Genomic DNA, 16,646 nt, shown 5'->3' with positions numbered 1-16,646 from the left:
CGACTTCAGCCAGGTCACGATCTCGCGGTCCGTGAGTTCGAGCCCCGCGTCGGGCTCTGGGCTGATGGCTCAGAGCCTGGAGCCTGTTTCCGATTCTGTGCCTCCCTCTCTTTCTGCCCCTCCTCTGTTCATGCTCTGTCTCTCTCTGTCCCAAAAATAAATAAACATTGAAAAAAAAATTAAAAAAAAAAAAAAAGAAACTACATTCTCCGAAACATTTAGTACTCTTTCCACAATTTTGAAATTTTGGATTTCTTTTCTTTTATTCGATAACTTTTCCTTTTCTAGAGAAAACGGCCGGTGAAGCCAAAGTCAGATACATGTAATATAAGTCCAATTAGGCTTATTTTCTGTGTTAAGAAATTGAAACTTGGGGATTTTAGTGCCTGAATTCCTTCAAACGTCCAGCTTAAACTGCTACTTTGTGAAACAAATCAAAGGAGACTAACACATCCTTAGTAGGAGAAATGTAATTCTTAATATAAGACAAATTTTGCATTATAGTTTCTCGAGGGAAAAGGCTTGTTTAAATTTTACAAGCAAAAGAAAGGAAAGGGACGTGTTGAATTCTGTGGAACAGGTTGTAGATCCCCAAAGCCCCTTTTGTATCATATTGTGGTCGCGGAAACTAAACTGGAATTGTATTTGTGAGTAAAAACATCCCTACAAGGATACTTTCCAAAAACCTTACTCAAGAAAGCCAACCCCCTTTTGACTCCAATGCTATTTGAATACTTCTTCGCTCACTGTGAAGAAAGGGCTCCACCCTTCTCCTGAAGTGAAATGTCCTCCTTTCCTCCCTTGGGATTTTACTCTGGGTTGAGGAGGGAGGCTCAATTAATAAATCTTTGCCCCCTGGAGGTGTATGGATACAGCTCCAGCAAAGCATCCGCCGGGGCCAGGCAGGAACGTGAACTGCAAGTGTAATTTGTCCCCAAGACGCCGGCTTTTGGAGCTTGCAGCCAGCCCTCAATGTCACTCTCTGGGATTCACTCTGACGGCCAAGGGCATATTCCCCATGACAGTCTGAACAGAATCTGAGACTCACTGATATTAGAGGGTGGGTCTTGGGGTGGGTGGGGAGTGCATCTCAACCAGGGAAACCATTCTATGGAACCTGGAGTGCTTTTCCTGATTATGTTCTAGAAACAAGGCTACGTGGCAGCGTACAAAATGCACAGCCTCCCATCGCCTCCAACCATTCTGCTTTTGTTGGGGCGTGTTGGTTCTCATTATAGTCCTTGGAGGGCTGTTGAGGCTGGTCTGACAGTCAGGACAGGCCTGGTGGGTGGTGCCAGGAACAGTGACTACTCACAGCACCCTCCCCATCCCCCAGCACACACACACACACACACACACACACACCCTCAGGAGAGAGGAGTCAAGGGAGCAGACCCCTGTGGTCCTGGCTGAGGCCTCCTCCCCAAATTGAGTAGAACTGTGTTCAAGTCCAGGATTTCAAACACCCTGTAATCCCGACTATACTAAGTGGATTCCAGAAGTCCAGGACAACTTTGGCCTCGAGCAAATACACCGTCTTCTGAGGAAAACTATCCCCCCCCCACTTTGATAATTAAAAAAAAAAAAAAAGTTGTTAGTTTACTCATATTTGTGTTCCCTTTGTTTTTAAAAAAAAGATAATAAAAGGGAAAAGTCGTGAGTGCCTTCATTCAACTTCCTTCTCTCCATCCTTCCAACCCCATCCTTTCTGAGAAATGCTTGGAAAGTTCCTAATGGATGTCGGAAGCCGTCCTGGAATCAAGGCGCCCTGTGCCTTCAGAGGTCCATGCCCAGTGAGGGGGGGCTCACAACTCTCTTGTGTCCTCTTGGCTTTTTCGTAAATTCTCATCCGTGTGATGTAATTTCAGCGTGTCTCTTCATCAACAGCCTGAAAAGGCTGGCAGGCTGAAGCGGGGCTCTGATAGACTGAATTCAAGCGCACAGGCTGGGAACGTGTGAGCATATAAAATGTCAGCTGTGAGTACCTGCCCACGGAAAACAAGGGAACAAACAAACCAACAAGCGGTTCATCTAAGAACAGGCAGTGCTTTCCAAGTTCTTCGGTGTGATCTATGTGCTAAATCGCATCTTCATTTTTGTTCCTTCTCCACCTCCCAGCCTTGCCCTTCCTGGAAGCTCCTGGAGAGAACTGCTACCCTTAGCATAGGTACTCCTTCTCTTTGGGAATTCGACCTTCTTTGGGAATTTCCTCTGCTTCTCTGCAGGTGGGCTCTGAAGCCACCACCAAGTGAGTAAACCGTTGGAGCCAATTAGTAAGCCCTCAGCCCAAGCAGCAGCAGTGACCTCAGCTCAGTGGCCGCAGATAAAGCCTGCCCTCGGTTTCTCAGGAACTTCTTAAGTTCTTTTGGCAGCCCTTGGCTTCTCCGGAATCGCTGCTAAGCCAACACACAGCTGGAGCTCCTCTGGACACTCACAAGAAAACCCGAGAGCCGTTAAAAGCCCCAGCGCGCAGGGGAGCCAGGCCAAGGTCAGGGGTCAGCGGCGGCTTTAAAGGGCCTGCGGGGCTGGCGGCGCTCGCTCGCTCGGTACCACCTGCTGCGGCGCAGCTGGGACCCGGGCTTCCCGCGAGCTCCCTCCGGCCCGCAGCGGGCGCCCCACGGCCCTCTGCAGAGCTGGGGTTGGTCTCTGGGGTGCTGAGGGGCCCCAGACCCCGGGAAGTTCGGTGAGTGTGACGTGCGTGGGGGCTTGCGGCCCGAGGTGGGCGGGAGGAGAGAGCAGGTACGTGGGCGTGGGTGGGATTGTCCCAGTCCGGTGATTTTGCACCTAAAATCCCGGACTTGAAGGAATCTCTCAAACGGTGGGAGACGAGGCTCTTGAAGGCTAGGTTTTTAGAATTGGAAAGGACCAAGGACCAGCAGCATCTCCGTCCCCGGGGGCCTTTGTAGAGATGCAACTTCATGGGCTCCAAGCCAGACTTGCTGAACCAGAACCTCTAGGTATGGGTCCCAGGAATGTGTCTTTTCTCAAACCCTCCAGGAGGGTCTGATGCAGCTAACGTTTGCTCCCCCCCTGACTTGGAGGCCATTTAGTCTAAGATTTGGGCCCCTCACTCCATGCAGGAGCCCCCCAGGTAAACCGAAAGGGGTGCATGGAGGATAAACCATGAGGCATTAGGTGCTGGGATGTATTCAGGCACAGTAAGAACTTTGAAACACTCTTGGTTTGTGGGAATTGCTATTCCGTGTCAAACTATGAACTGTGATCTTTGATTTCCTCAAAACAGCCGCTCAGGGCTGTAAGAAATGTTACTGAGTTTCCACTGTGTGCAAGGTTCCAAGCGAGGTTCTTTCAAAGTGAAGGAGGGAGTTTTGTACTTTTAAAGTCTTCAAACTGGTGGTATATTTTTCCTTTAACCAAGATCTTTGTCATTGGTGTAGTGCTTCTCTCCACATTTATTTTGGGTTTTGGTATTTAAGTGCTCCTTCTGAAGTTAATTTTTGTTAATTGTTTTTAACCCAGAATGCCAGATTAGATATTCTAAAGACATGTATTTATTTTATGAGTTCTTAAGAAAAGCTCACATTGGCAAGACATATTTTTTGATGTTCCTATTGAAATCTACTTGATACATTTTATAAGTAGAATATATAGGGATCCTGAGATTTCTCTTTTAATGAGATTTTCTCTTTTATTTATTTTGAGAGAGAGCATGCACACGAACGGGAGGACTGGCAGAGGGAGAGGAGAGAATCCCAAGTAGGCTCTGGGCTGACAGAACAGAAATTGACAGAAATTGACATGGGGCTCAATCTCCCTGAGATCATGACCTGAGCCAAAATCAAGAGTGGGATACTTAAGGGACTGAGCCATCCAGGCACCCCGGGATCCTGAGATTTTTTTTAGGAGTCAGTGAGAAAGACAATTTATCATCTCTGATGAGTCCAATACCAGAGCTAGCTACCTTATACAAACTCTGAGAAGAAATCAGTTGTTATGGGAAAGCCCCTTGGAAACAATTATGGATGCCATTGTGACCCAAATTATACTGTTCCCTGATCTCCAAGGTTCTGAACCGTTCTTGCAGATAAGGCAGCTGGGCTCTTCATCACTGCTGAGATCCTTACTCATGAAATAGTTGATGAAGAAGGTTTTATGAATGGTTTGCTGTTAGTTGTGTTTTTTTATTCTCCTTTGGTGGCTTAATTTAAATATTAGGTCTAAATCTACTACTGAGTCGTTCTGAGACTCTGGAAAAAATCTCTGTGGATATTTCTCAGTTTTCCCTTCTTTTCAATGGGTGGATGCAGGATGTATGCTTTTGATGTGGTACCTGCCAGCATTATTCCAAAATGTCTCCCCAGAGTTCCCTACTTGCCGTATGGTTACAATATTGAATTCTTATTAATATGTTAAAGTAGAGAAAATACTTAATACAATGATCATAGTTAAAAATGTATGCATGTTTTAAGTTAAAACATCTCAGAAGCTTCCTCACAGATTTCAAAGGCTCATTTCTGTTTTGAAAACAACTTTGGAAATGTCCATTAAAATTCCAAGTTACTGCTAGGAATGTCATGTGCCTGTGAAAACTAAGCTTGCCATTGTAAATATTCCTTATCCCGAATCATGACTACATACAGTGTTTGCTCATAAGAATTCAAAGAGCGTATCCTCAGCATCCTTTTATAATGGACTGTAAGGTTTGCAACATAGGTCTTATTTTTGTCATATTTTATGTTGTTATTTCCCTTCTTCAAGTTCAACTCACCTTCTAAAAGAATAATTTTTAACCCTGGAGCATTTATCCAGAACCCTGTAGCTCTGAGAGTGGGGGACGGGACTTGAGATGTATACTTCTCATGGCATTGCTGTTTGCTTTACGGATCCCCCTGCCAATCTCCTAGGATCTCAGATCCAGGACCTCTCTGAGCAGGTGCAGAGGAGGTGATAGGCGCTGGGCAAAGCTGGAACCTAGGATACAAATGAGATGCATGCCTACCTTATGAGGAAGGGCTAGCTGGTGGGGCACGGGCAGTTGCCAGCATTTTTGTCACTGTTGTCAATCGCCAGTGCCCTGTGGTCCTGCTCTAGATTCTCTTGACCTGCTCAAATTCTAATCCTTCGAGCCCTGTTTTGGGGGCATACCATAATTCAAGACTTGGTCTCTGAAAAGCAACTGTAAAATTCTGCTTTCTGGGGCACCTGGGTGGCTCAGTTGGTTGGGCGTCCGACTTCAGCTCAGGTCATGATCTCACAGTCTGTGAGTTCAAGTCCCGCGTCAGGCTCTGTGCTGACAGCTCAGAGCCTGGAGCCTGCTTCAGATTCTGTGTCTCCCTCTCTCTCTGCCCATCCCCTGCCCATGCTCTGTCTCTCTCTGTCTCAAAAATAAGATAAAAACATTAAAAATTTTCTTTAAAAATTTCTGCTTTCTTTGATGGACCCAAGTGACACTTTGAGCCTTCTTCCTTAGCATGGTTAACTAATTTTTGGAAGATAATAAAGGACATGAAGAGACCAGAATAGTGGGATGAGAACTTTATAAAAACAATGTAGTTCAGTGGAAGGAATATCATCTTTGCAGTCAGAGAGACTGCAAGTTTTGGGACAAGCTGTACCACCACTCTGAGCCTCTGTTTCTTTATCATCATATGGGTATAATCATCATGCAAAAAGACCTACTCTTCTGCTGGTTCAAGCACCTTCAGTGTATATTTCACTAGCTAACATTAGCTACAAAGGAGGTTTGGAAATGTGTTTTTATAGCTAAGCACATTGCCCTAACCATCAGTATAGAGGTTCTATGGATAAAGAGGGAAGATGAGGTAATGAATAGGCAGCTAGAAGTTTACCAAACATGGATACGGGACAAGAACAGTTCTTTGGAGATTGGAAAATGACAATGGTTGTGGTGGATAGTGGGGCGTAGATGTGTGTGCATTGGGGAGTACAAAGTGGTAGAGAAAATGTGATCATGTTTCTAGGCAACTGGATGGCTTGAGGATGTTCAAGTCAAGCAGACAGGCCCCTGAAATAGAAGTGCTCTGGGTGTGAAGTTGTGCTGGTAATAATATCTCTGTCTAGGTCTTGAAGCAGTTTACATAAATGGCTATATTTAAATCTTACAATAATCCTGAGAGGTAAAAAATATATGTGTGTGTGTGTGTGTGTGTGTGTGTGTGTGTGTGTGTGTGTGTGTATGTGTGTTTATTACCACTTCATTGATAAGGAAGTTGAGGCTTAGAATTATTAAGCCTTTGTCTAAGAGCATATGCTCAGTTAGCACACAGTTTCTGTAGACCTTACCTTTCTGGCACCCATTTAATCTGCTTAATGGGGATGGGTCAGGTTGTAGAAAAAAATGAGAGAATGAAGTTAACTTTGTATACTTCCTTTTTACCATTGCAATAAGGCAAGAAAAAAAATTGGAAAGAGGGAGATAACATAATGAAATGTTGTAATTTAATAATTAAAGATGATTTAATGATTTAAGAGCCCATATACCTGGGTTCAAATCAGCATTTAATCACTTGCTAGCAGTGTAAACTTGGGTAAGACATTTAACTTCACTTTTTTCTTCTGTCTTATGGGGTAATAGTAGTACTCATGGAGATGTTGTAAGATAAAAAACAAGAAATAGTGACTGGTACATAATAAGAAATAAATGCATGCTACAAGGCCTTGGTGCTTCAGATAGATCATAGCTAAGAGAAAAAATTGGAAATTAATCGAGCTAATTAAGATAGCTGACTACAAAATAAATTTCGGTAGTAACAGGCAGCTGAGAGTATAATGAGAGGAAAATGTGTATTCTCAATAACAACAAATTATAAAATAGCTGAGGACTATGAATGTGAAATGTGTAGGACCAAGTCCTGTTGGATCCCTGCTGCCTGAACTTTACCCCCCATCCTTGCCCCAAACACACATTCAGATGCGGCACAGAAAACCCAAGGTACCGGTATTGGTTTTATGCAAAAATACTTCCAAGAAAAAAAGAAGCACTGTTATATGCAAGACAAAGATTAAGAATTATTCCAGGAAACAGGAAAATTACTCTAAACTCTAAGAAATGTAAGAGGTAATGAAAGACACAGCCAAGGAAAGCACAGAAGTGACATAAAACCAAAACCCAAATTAGAAGGTATAAGTCAGCCTTGTGGAAAATTAGATTTTGATTTAGAGGACAACTTTGGGGGAAAAAATCTCATAGATTGCAGAGGGCAAGGACAAAGAGAAAAAAGTGGTTTGAATAATAGTGATGGAGAACAAGAGAGAAACAGCATCAGGCTGTGTGAATTTTCTGGAAAAAAAAGAGAGAACAACAAAAGGGAACTGAAAATAAATATAAAACATATTGTATTTCTATGATCTCAAACTATCATGAATTTCAAGATGTATCTTTGATTTAAAAATCGCCTTTGGGCAAATAAAATGGAACAATAAAATTATATTAAATGAATGTGTCATAAGATATTTTGCAGTTTGAGAAAGACTGAAATGTAAAATAATATATTTTTTAGTTGAGAAAACACAGAATTAGACGAAAACTTCCAAAGTAAAAGGACATCTGCATTGGCAGGTCAAAAGTCTCATCATCTTCTGAAAAAATAAGCAACCCCCCCACCCCCCACCCCCCCGCCAATAAGATTAGTATGGTGTTCTTTAAGGATAAAGAATTAAATATCCAAGCAGAAAAACAAAAAAAATAAATTAGACTGGACATATAAATGATCTCAGCAACATCAGATTTTGGAAGACAGTGACTCAATGATCAGGGCTTAGAGGGAAAATGACAGAAATTAAGACCAGGGAATTCAATAGCCACATTCAGTATACGGCTTGTGCTATATTTTCGTTAGCACCGATCTAGATTGCTCCAGATGGCAAATTGGAAGGTATCAGAAAGACATTCTCAGTTATGCCAGATGTCAGGGCCCGTAAGCTAATCCTTGCTGTTCAAGTGTTTTCTGAAGACCAGCGTCCTCTAGGAGCTTCTTAAAAGTGCAGAATCTCAGGCCCCACTCCCAAACTACTGAATCGGAGCCTATATTTTAACATGATGCCCAGGTAATTCATGTGCACATTAAAGCTTGAGAAACACTGTCTTCCTTAACCGTTTCCTAAAAGTCTTCTAGCCCACTGCTTTGTAACTGGTGTGTGTTGCAAGGACTGTGGATCTTCTGAGACACTGATCTCCTTAACCTGTGGGGTGGAAGAACTTGGGCTGAGGACCTAAAGAACAATGTCATTTTCTTTGTGCACCATGATCTATGGTTGTGCTGTCCAGTGTGGTAACCAGTCATCATGTGTGGCTATTGGGCACTTGAAATGTGACCAGATTTTGAGGACTTAGTATGAAAAAAGAAAGCAAAATGTTGCGTTAATAATTATTATATTGATTAGATATTGAAATTTCAGTATTTTGGATATACTGGGGTTATGTAAAATACAGTGTTTAATTGATTTCATGTATTTCTTTGCTAACGGGGTTGCTAAAAAATTTAAAATTGCATATGTGGCTTGCGTTTTGTTTCTTTTGGACAATGCTGATCTGCTTGCTTTTGGTGGAAAAAAGACAAATCAAAATAAAGAACCCAAGAATGGATATGGACTTATAGGGCACATTAATCCTATTTAAACTTAGAAATAAAATTGAAATAGCTGTGGTATTGTGATCACAGAGCAAGAATTACATTCTTATTAAAAAAATTTTTTTTCAACGTTTATTTATTTTTGGGACAGAGAGAGACAGAGCATGAACGGGGGAGGGGCAGAGAGAGAGGGAGACACAGAATCGGAAACAGGCTCCAGGCTCTGAGCCATCAGCCCAGAGCCTGATGCGGGGCTCAAACTCACGGACCGCGAGATCTTGACCTGGCCGAAGTCGGACACTTAACTGACTGCGCCACCCAGGCGCCCCAAGAATTACATTCTTAAAAATAAAAAGTTACAATATGAAAACCCTAAAGTTTAAAAGATAATTTCTTTTCTTTTTTTAATTTTTAATTGTTTATTTATTTTTGAGAGAGAGAGAGACAGAGTGCGAGCGGGGGAGGGACAAAGAGAGAGGGAGACACAGAATCCGAAGCAGGCTCCAGGCTCTGAACTGTCAGCACAGAGCCTGATGTGGGGCTCGAACCCATGAACCGTGAGATCATGACCTGAGCTGAAGTTGGAAGCTTAAATGACTGAGCCACCCAGGTGCCCCTTAAAAGATAATTTCATGAGAACAGATGAGGAGATTCCTTTTGCCTCTAAAGAATTCAATCCAAAAAATGAAAGAAGAGGAAGATAATGTAAGCAGACTAATATTCCCATCTTTTGTGGGGAGGGGGGCATAAATTTCATTTCTAAAGTTAATAAGTTTAGAAATATAAGTTAAAATGTTTTATTTACAAATAATTTTAATTAGTTTGTTCTAAGTAAAAATCTGATATATTTTCTTCCAAATTGATGATCAATAGAGGAGAAATAAAAAAAAAACTGACAATAAGGGCAAAAAAGCTAAACAAAAGAAACAATAGGGAAAAATAAGGGATTACCTACAAAAACAGAGATGATACAAATTCAAACATATATTTTATAATATAATGTACTGTGAATTCAAATGTCCCCTTTTCAAAAAAATTTTTTAATGCTTATTTATTTTTGAGGGAGAGAGAGAGCGCGCGCAAGCTGGGGAGGGGCAGAGAGAGAGGGAGACAGAGGATCCAAAACAGACTCCACACTATCAGTGCAGAGCCTGATGCAGAGCTTGAACTCAGGAACTGTGAGATCATGACCTGAGCTGAAGTGGAGACTTAAAAGCCTGAGCCACCCAGGTGCCCTGCCCCCCATTTTTTGAGAGACAGAGAGAGAGAGAGAGTGCATGTGTGCGTTCACACTCCCTGGGGAGGGACAGAGGGAGACTGAGAATCTCAAACAGGGTCCACACTCAACCCAGAGCCCAGAGCCCAATGTGGGCTCAATCTCACAACTGAGGGATTGTGACCTGAAACAAAATCAACAGTTCGATGCTTAACCAAGTCGCCCAGGCACCCCTAAATCCCCCTCTTAAAGAAAGAGATTCACAGATTGGATCAGAAGACTATATCCAGCCAAATGCTCTCTACCGGAGATGCATCTAAAATTAAAAAGATTTGGTAACTGACATTAATGATATGCTATCCAAGAGAAAGCAGGAATTATGATGTTTGTTATATAATGTTGAGATCAATAACAAATATATTAAATGAGGCAAAATGCATGCATTTTTAAACCTCCTTCCTTCCTTAAACAAACAAACAAACACCCCAATATTTATTGACCAGACACCAGTAAAGACGTGATACAACAGTGAGCCTAAGTCTATGTCGCTGTGTGACGGAGTGTGCCATCTAGTGGTAGCACACACTATAACCACAGGTCACATAATAATAGTATACTAATAACAAATGTAATCAGCAGTGAAGATATACCTGTCACAAACCTTATGAAATAGCTAACATGGTATAGAAATAGATAAAGCTCAAACTGCAAGAAATGAAAAGACAGTGTAGGGGAAATGTTGATCCACTTACATTAGTCCTCAAGAGATCAGATAGACAAAAATAAGTAAGGATGACTTAATAGATTAATAATGAATTCTAAATCATCAGGAGAAAATATTTTATCTCCAAACAGCCATAAAGCATTTTAAAAAGTGAGTTTAGGGATGCCCGGGTGGCTCAGTCAGTTAAACATCTGACACTTGATCTCAGCTCAGGTCTTGATCCCGGGGGTTTGAGTTCAAGTCCCGCATTGGGCTCTGCACTGGGTGTGAAGCCTATTTGAAGGAAAGAAAGAAAGAAAGAAAGGAAGGAAGGAAGGAAGGAAGGAAGGAAGGAAGGAAGGAAGGAAGGAAGGAAGGAAGGAAAAAAAAAGTGAGTTTATATCAGGTCACAAAGGAAACCTCATTATGTTCCAAAAAAGAGAAATATTACAGACCACATTCTCTGAATGCAATGTATTAAAACCCAAACTAGGTAATAAAAGCAGGAGTTACACTAACACTAAAAGATAAAACACCTTTAATAAAACAAAACAGAACAAAAAAACAGATTTAAAATTTCTATCCACTAGAAAAATTTAAAACCACAATTGAAGAATACCTGGTCTATAATAACGAAAATACTTGCCTCTCAAGGCCCATGTTGTAGAGTTATAGCTGTACCTAGAAAAATGCACTGCTCAAAAAGCTTTCATTTCTAAATAATAATAGAAATAAATGGATTAATCATTCAGTTCAGGAAGTTAGAAGACACAGAATGAGCGTAAGAAAAGACAGAGAATTGCAAACTGAGACAGAGAAGAACAACCACTTTGATTAATAAATGAAAAAAGCCTTTTGGAGAGAAAATCACAGTAAAACCAACAATCTGCTAGTCATCATAATGCAGAAAAAGAGCAAGAAAACAAAATGAATAATACTAGGAATGAGAAATTAGACATAACCCTTAGATGGTAGAGAAAAATGAGAGGATCTGATTTTTATCTGATTTTATCGTAAACGCTACAAAGCCGGGGTGAAGTGGAAAGTTGCAAAAGGAAGCAGGAATGCTGATTAACAATATCTAAAGTAGCGGTAGAAACCCAAGGGGTGTGTGACACTGGAAGGGATTGAAACTGCCGAAAGCTAATGTGCTCCAGCCTGCTAATCCCACGCGTAAATACCTTTCAAAACTTGCAATGATAGGTCACTTAAAATGTTTAGGAATAAGGAGAAAGAAGAAAGGTTTCCAAGTCATTTTTGTGAATCCAGTGGGGCTGATACAAAATCACACCAAGACAGCCCGACAAAGAGAAGGGAAATACGCACTCCTCCCTTGTGAACAATGACGCAAAAGATCTGAATCAACTGTTTCCAAGCCAAAGCCAATAGCCCAGAAAATATAGAATGACTAAGTGGAGTTCGTTCTGAAGAAGGAGAATTGATTAAATATGAAGAGCTGTAATAAACTATTCACGAATCAAGTTCAATAGAGAATTGTAGTTAGTAGATGCTGAAAGGTATTTGGTAAAATTTGGCAGCCGTTCTTGATTTTCTCAAGTCTTTGGTGAAAATAAAAAGGGGACATTTTCTTATTTCAATGTTTAGAAATATATGTTATAAACTAACTGCCAGTATATCACACTTAATGGTGAAAAACTTGAAATACTGCCATGTAGTTAGGAACATTAACGACACCATTATTTAACATTGTTGTCAAAGTTCTGGTAAATGTAATAGTTCAAGAGAATAATACAAGCTACTGTATATACATTTAAAAAGAAGGGGTCAGGGCACCTGGGTGGCTCAGTCCCTTGAGCATCCGACTTCGGCTCAGGTCATCTTCTCGCAGCTCTGTGAGTTTCATCTGTGCTGATGGCTCAGAGCCTGGAGCCTGCTTTGGATTCTGGGTCTCCCTCTCTCTCTGCCTCTAACCCACTCGCATTCTGTCTCCATCTCTCTCAAAAATAAATAAACACTGGGGCGCCTGGGTGGCGCAGTCGGTTGAGCGTCCGACTTCAGCCAGGTCAGGATCTCGCGGTCCGTGAGTTCGAGCCCTGCGTCGGGCTCTGGGCTGATGGCTCAGAGCCTGGACCCTGTTTCCGATTCTGTGTCTCCCTCTCTCTCTGCCCCTCCCCCGTTCATGCTCTGTCTCTCTCTGTCCCAAAAATAAATAAACGTTGAAAAAAAAAATAATAAATAAATAAATAAATAAATAAACATTAAAAATTTTTTTTAAAAAAAGAAGGGGCCAAGGTATTATTATTTATATTTAAAATAAGAGTACACTGGGGCGCCTGGGTGGCGCAGTCGGTTAAGCGTCCGACTTCGGCCAGGTCACGATCTCGCGGTCCCGTGAGTTCGAGCCCCGCGTCGGGCTCTGGGCTGATGGCTCAGAGCCTGGAGCCTGTTTCTGATTCTGTGTCTCCCTCTCTCTCTGCCCCTGCCCCGTTCATGCTCTGTCTCTCTCTGTCCCAAAAATAAATAAACGTTGAAAAAAATTAAAAAAAATAGATAAATAAAATAAAATAAGAGTACACTGATAATCTGAGTTAGCAGGAAAGTTCAGTAAAGTAGCCAGTACAAATAATAATTTAGTGAGGTAAGTAAAAGAAAAGATTCCATCTACAAAGCAATGAAAGATAAAAAAAAAAAATCCAGGACTGTGTATATTCATAACTATTGAGCATATATCAGATCGATGCAAAACCAACACTCATGAAGGGAAATGGGCAGAGATCTTCCTTTTTAAGGATATTTTTTCAATGTTCATTTTGAGAGAGAGAGTAAGAGAGAGGGGCAAAGACAGAGGGAGAGAGAGAATCCCAAGCTGACTCTGCACTGTCCCACAGAGCCTGACATGGGGCTTCAGCTCATGAATTGTGAGATTGTCCCCTGAGCTGAAATCCAGAGTCGGACACTTAACTGAGCCACCAGGTGCCCCCACTTTTAAGTATCAAACGTTATATCAAAAATAATTTTAATTAGGAGCGCCTGGGTGGCGCAGTCGGTTAAGCGTCCGACTTCAGCCAGGTCACGGTCTCGCGGTCCGGGAGTTCGAGCCCCGCGTTGGGCTCTGGGCTGATGGCTCAGAGCCTGGAGCCTGTTTCCGATTCTGTGTCTCCCTCTCTCGCTGCCCCTCCCCCGTTCATGCTCTGCCTCTCTCTGTCCCAAAAATAAATAAACGTTGAAAAAAAAATTAAAAAAAAATAATTTTAATTAATTTTATTCTGATAGGAGGCTTATAAGGCAAAAGTTCATAGCACCCACAGAAATCCTAACACAGCCCTACAGCCATGCTCATATGCTTACCCATATTGTCTGTGGCCGCTTCTACAAGGGCAGAACTGAGTATACTGGAGACAAAGCCCCAAATATTTACTATCCGGTTCTTTCCAGGGAAAGTGTGCTGACTCTTGGCTTAGTGTGTTAATACTCATGTCAAACTGAATGGTCCTTATGACCTGGATTTTATTCTTATTATTTCAGCTAGATTATGCACCTTTCAAGACAAAAAGTTCTGTTTTTGAATTCTTCACATGCCTTGATGATTTGTTAAAGGGGGATGTTTTTATGGGTTCAAAATTTTAAGAGAAGGAAAATCACCAAATAGTCAAGATTTATCTTAAATTCGCTTAATCCCATACATCCTAAAGAATATAAAAAGAATGGGAAAGGGACAGTTTTAAGGGAAAAAAATATCTCCAAACACGTGGTCTTTCCCAATGTCATTTGCAAACGAGTATCTTCTTCGTGTGACATGAAAGTAACATCAGGAACAAGCCAGCGGATGACCGTGCTGAGAATATTATTCCTGAATGGTAGTACCAATTGTTTATAATTCTGCTTCTAAAGTTTTAAGAAAATAATTATTGTTGGTGCACTTGGGTGGCTCAGTTGGTTAAGTGTCCGCTCAAGTCTTGATCTCACGGTTCGTGAGTTTGAGCCCCGTGTCGGTCTCTGTGCTGACAGCTCAGAGCGTGGACCCTGCTTCAGATTCTGTGTCTCTCTCTCTCTCTCTCTCTGCCCCTCCTCCACTTGTGCTCTCTCTCTCTCTCTCTCAAAAATAAGTAAACATTTAAAAAAAATTAAAATAATAATAAGTGTTTATAAGTTTGGCATAAAATTTCAGATTTATTTTTGGATCCCTCAAATTTATACTATGATGGGGATTCAGTTTTGACTCTATATTGATTTTAAGAATCAAGTTTGCATTTGGTTCATGTGTGTTGTGATTCATTTATGCAGAGGAAGGTTTCTGGAAGAATAATATGAAGCTGGTATGAGTTTTATCTGTGGAGAATGGGACTATGTATCCGTTGGTATGCCTCTGGTGGAGGTGTAGAAGGAGTTCATGCAACTAGGAAGGAGTAGACTGTTACTGACTTTGATTAGAATTTCCAGCTCATTGGGATAATACAAAGCAGATCAAGTTGGTTTTGTTATTGTTTTATTCACCGAGAGCCCTGAGTTTACATTACGGTTCACTCCATTTATAATGACCTGTATCCACCATTATAGTATCATACTGAGTAGTTTCACTGCCCTGAAAATCTTCCGTGCTTTGCCTCCTTCCCCCAACTCCTGGCAACCACTGATCTTTTGTCTCCACTGTTTTGCCTTTCCAGATATTTATATAGTTGGTATCATAGGGTACATAGCCTCTGGGCTTGGCTTCATTCGCTTAGCAATATGCATCGAAGCTTCTTCTGTCTTTTCATGGCTTGATAGCTCATGTCTTTTTAGCGCCGAAGAATATTATAATATCCAGGTGTCCCACTGTTTATCCATCCCACTTGGTGAAGGACATCTCAGTTGCTTCCAAATCCACTTTCAGATAATACTGTATCACTTCATGGGTACTGCATACCTTATAATCACAGAGTATCCTTGCTTCCTCCCTCCTGTCCCTTGTATCATTGTTGTCATTCATTTCACTTACGTATAAACTATAATCATCAAGTACATTATCGTTATTATTTTGAACAAGCTGTTAATTAGGTTAAGAATAATAAGAAGAATAGTTTGTATTTAACTGTATTCCTTCTCTAATGTTCTTGTATTGTCTATATTTTCTTATTATCTGTATTCTTTTTTTTTTAATGTTTTTATTTATTTTTGAGAGAGAGAGAGAGAGAGAGAGAGAGAACACAAGCAGGGCAGGGGCAGAGAGAGAGGGAGACACAGAATCCAAAACAGGCTCCAGACTCTGAGATGTCAGCACAGAGCCCGACTTAGGGCTCAAACTCACAAACGGTGAGATCATGACCTGAACCGAAGTCGGATGCTTAACGACCAAGCCACCCAGAGGTCCCGATATTGTCTGTATTCGTGAGGCTCTGGCATCTGGAGTTTCGCCCAACTAGGGAGAGACTGCCAGTCCCCATGATTGACTGATTCCTAGAGATAGTAAAGGATATGCCTTCAAGCCCTCCTTTGATATGCAAACCAACCAAACCGGGGTCCATACCCCCACCTGACTCTTACTGGGCTCTTGAACTCTGGACACTGTCCCCTTTTCCTAATCTTCCCAGGATTGTGCTAGACAACTAGGGACCAGCCTGACAGCACAGAACCCACTGAGATGATTCAAACTCTCCAATTCTAAATCCACCTTGCTTGTTTACTTTGCCTCATTCATTTCTTCCCAGGAAAACTACAATAAAGGCTCCCACCCCCAGTTCCCTCTCTGCCTGCCCTCTTGCCTTAGTCCTTCCCTTTGTGGCCCTCGGTGGTGTGCCAGTGTCTTCTGTTTCCAGAGGGCTGTGAGTAAAATAAAAACTTCTTCCTTCATGACAATCAGTTTTGTGTCTGTGCATCTTACTATACCTGATTAAGAGAAATCCTGGGTACCATTAAAACTTGAATCTTTATGTAGATCCAAATTTCTGTCCTATATTATTCGTCTTCCCCAAAGAACTTCTTTTAACATTTCTTGCAAGATAGGTCTATTGGTGACAAATTCTACCCGTTTTTATTTGTCTGAGAACATGTTTATTTCTCCTTCTCTCTTGAAGAATAATATCCTAGGATGCGGAATTCCGGGTTGGTGGTTTTTTTTGTCTCAGCACATTGAATATTCCACTCCACCCTCTTCCTGCACTCCTCGTTGCTGAGAAGTCAGTTGTAATTCTTATCTTTGCTCCTTTATAGAGAAGGTTCTTTTTTTCTTCTGACT

General features: G+C 41.5%; 1 protein-coding gene across 3 annotated transcripts in view; it reads left to right on the top strand.

The window, feature by feature from the left end:
- The first annotated feature begins 302 nt into the window (after positions 1–302).
- COL6A5 (collagen type VI alpha 5 chain) overlaps positions 303–16,646 on the top strand; it is a 125,936-nt gene continuing 109,592 nt past the window's right edge. For all 3 annotated transcript variants that reach the window (XM_045503670.1, XM_045503669.1, XM_045503668.1), the window contains exon 1: positions 303–2,683. The gene's annotated coding sequence lies outside the window, so the exon portion shown is untranslated. The remainder of the gene's footprint in view (positions 2,684–16,646) is intronic.

Source organism: Leopardus geoffroyi, chromosome C2 (assembly GCF_018350155.1).
Source record: "Leopardus geoffroyi isolate Oge1 chromosome C2, O.geoffroyi_Oge1_pat1.0, whole genome shotgun sequence".
Lineage (NCBI taxonomy): Eukaryota > Metazoa > Chordata > Mammalia > Carnivora > Felidae > Leopardus > Leopardus geoffroyi.
The sequence above is the reverse complement of the archived record's forward strand: the minus strand, read 5'-3'. Positions and strand labels throughout refer to the sequence as shown.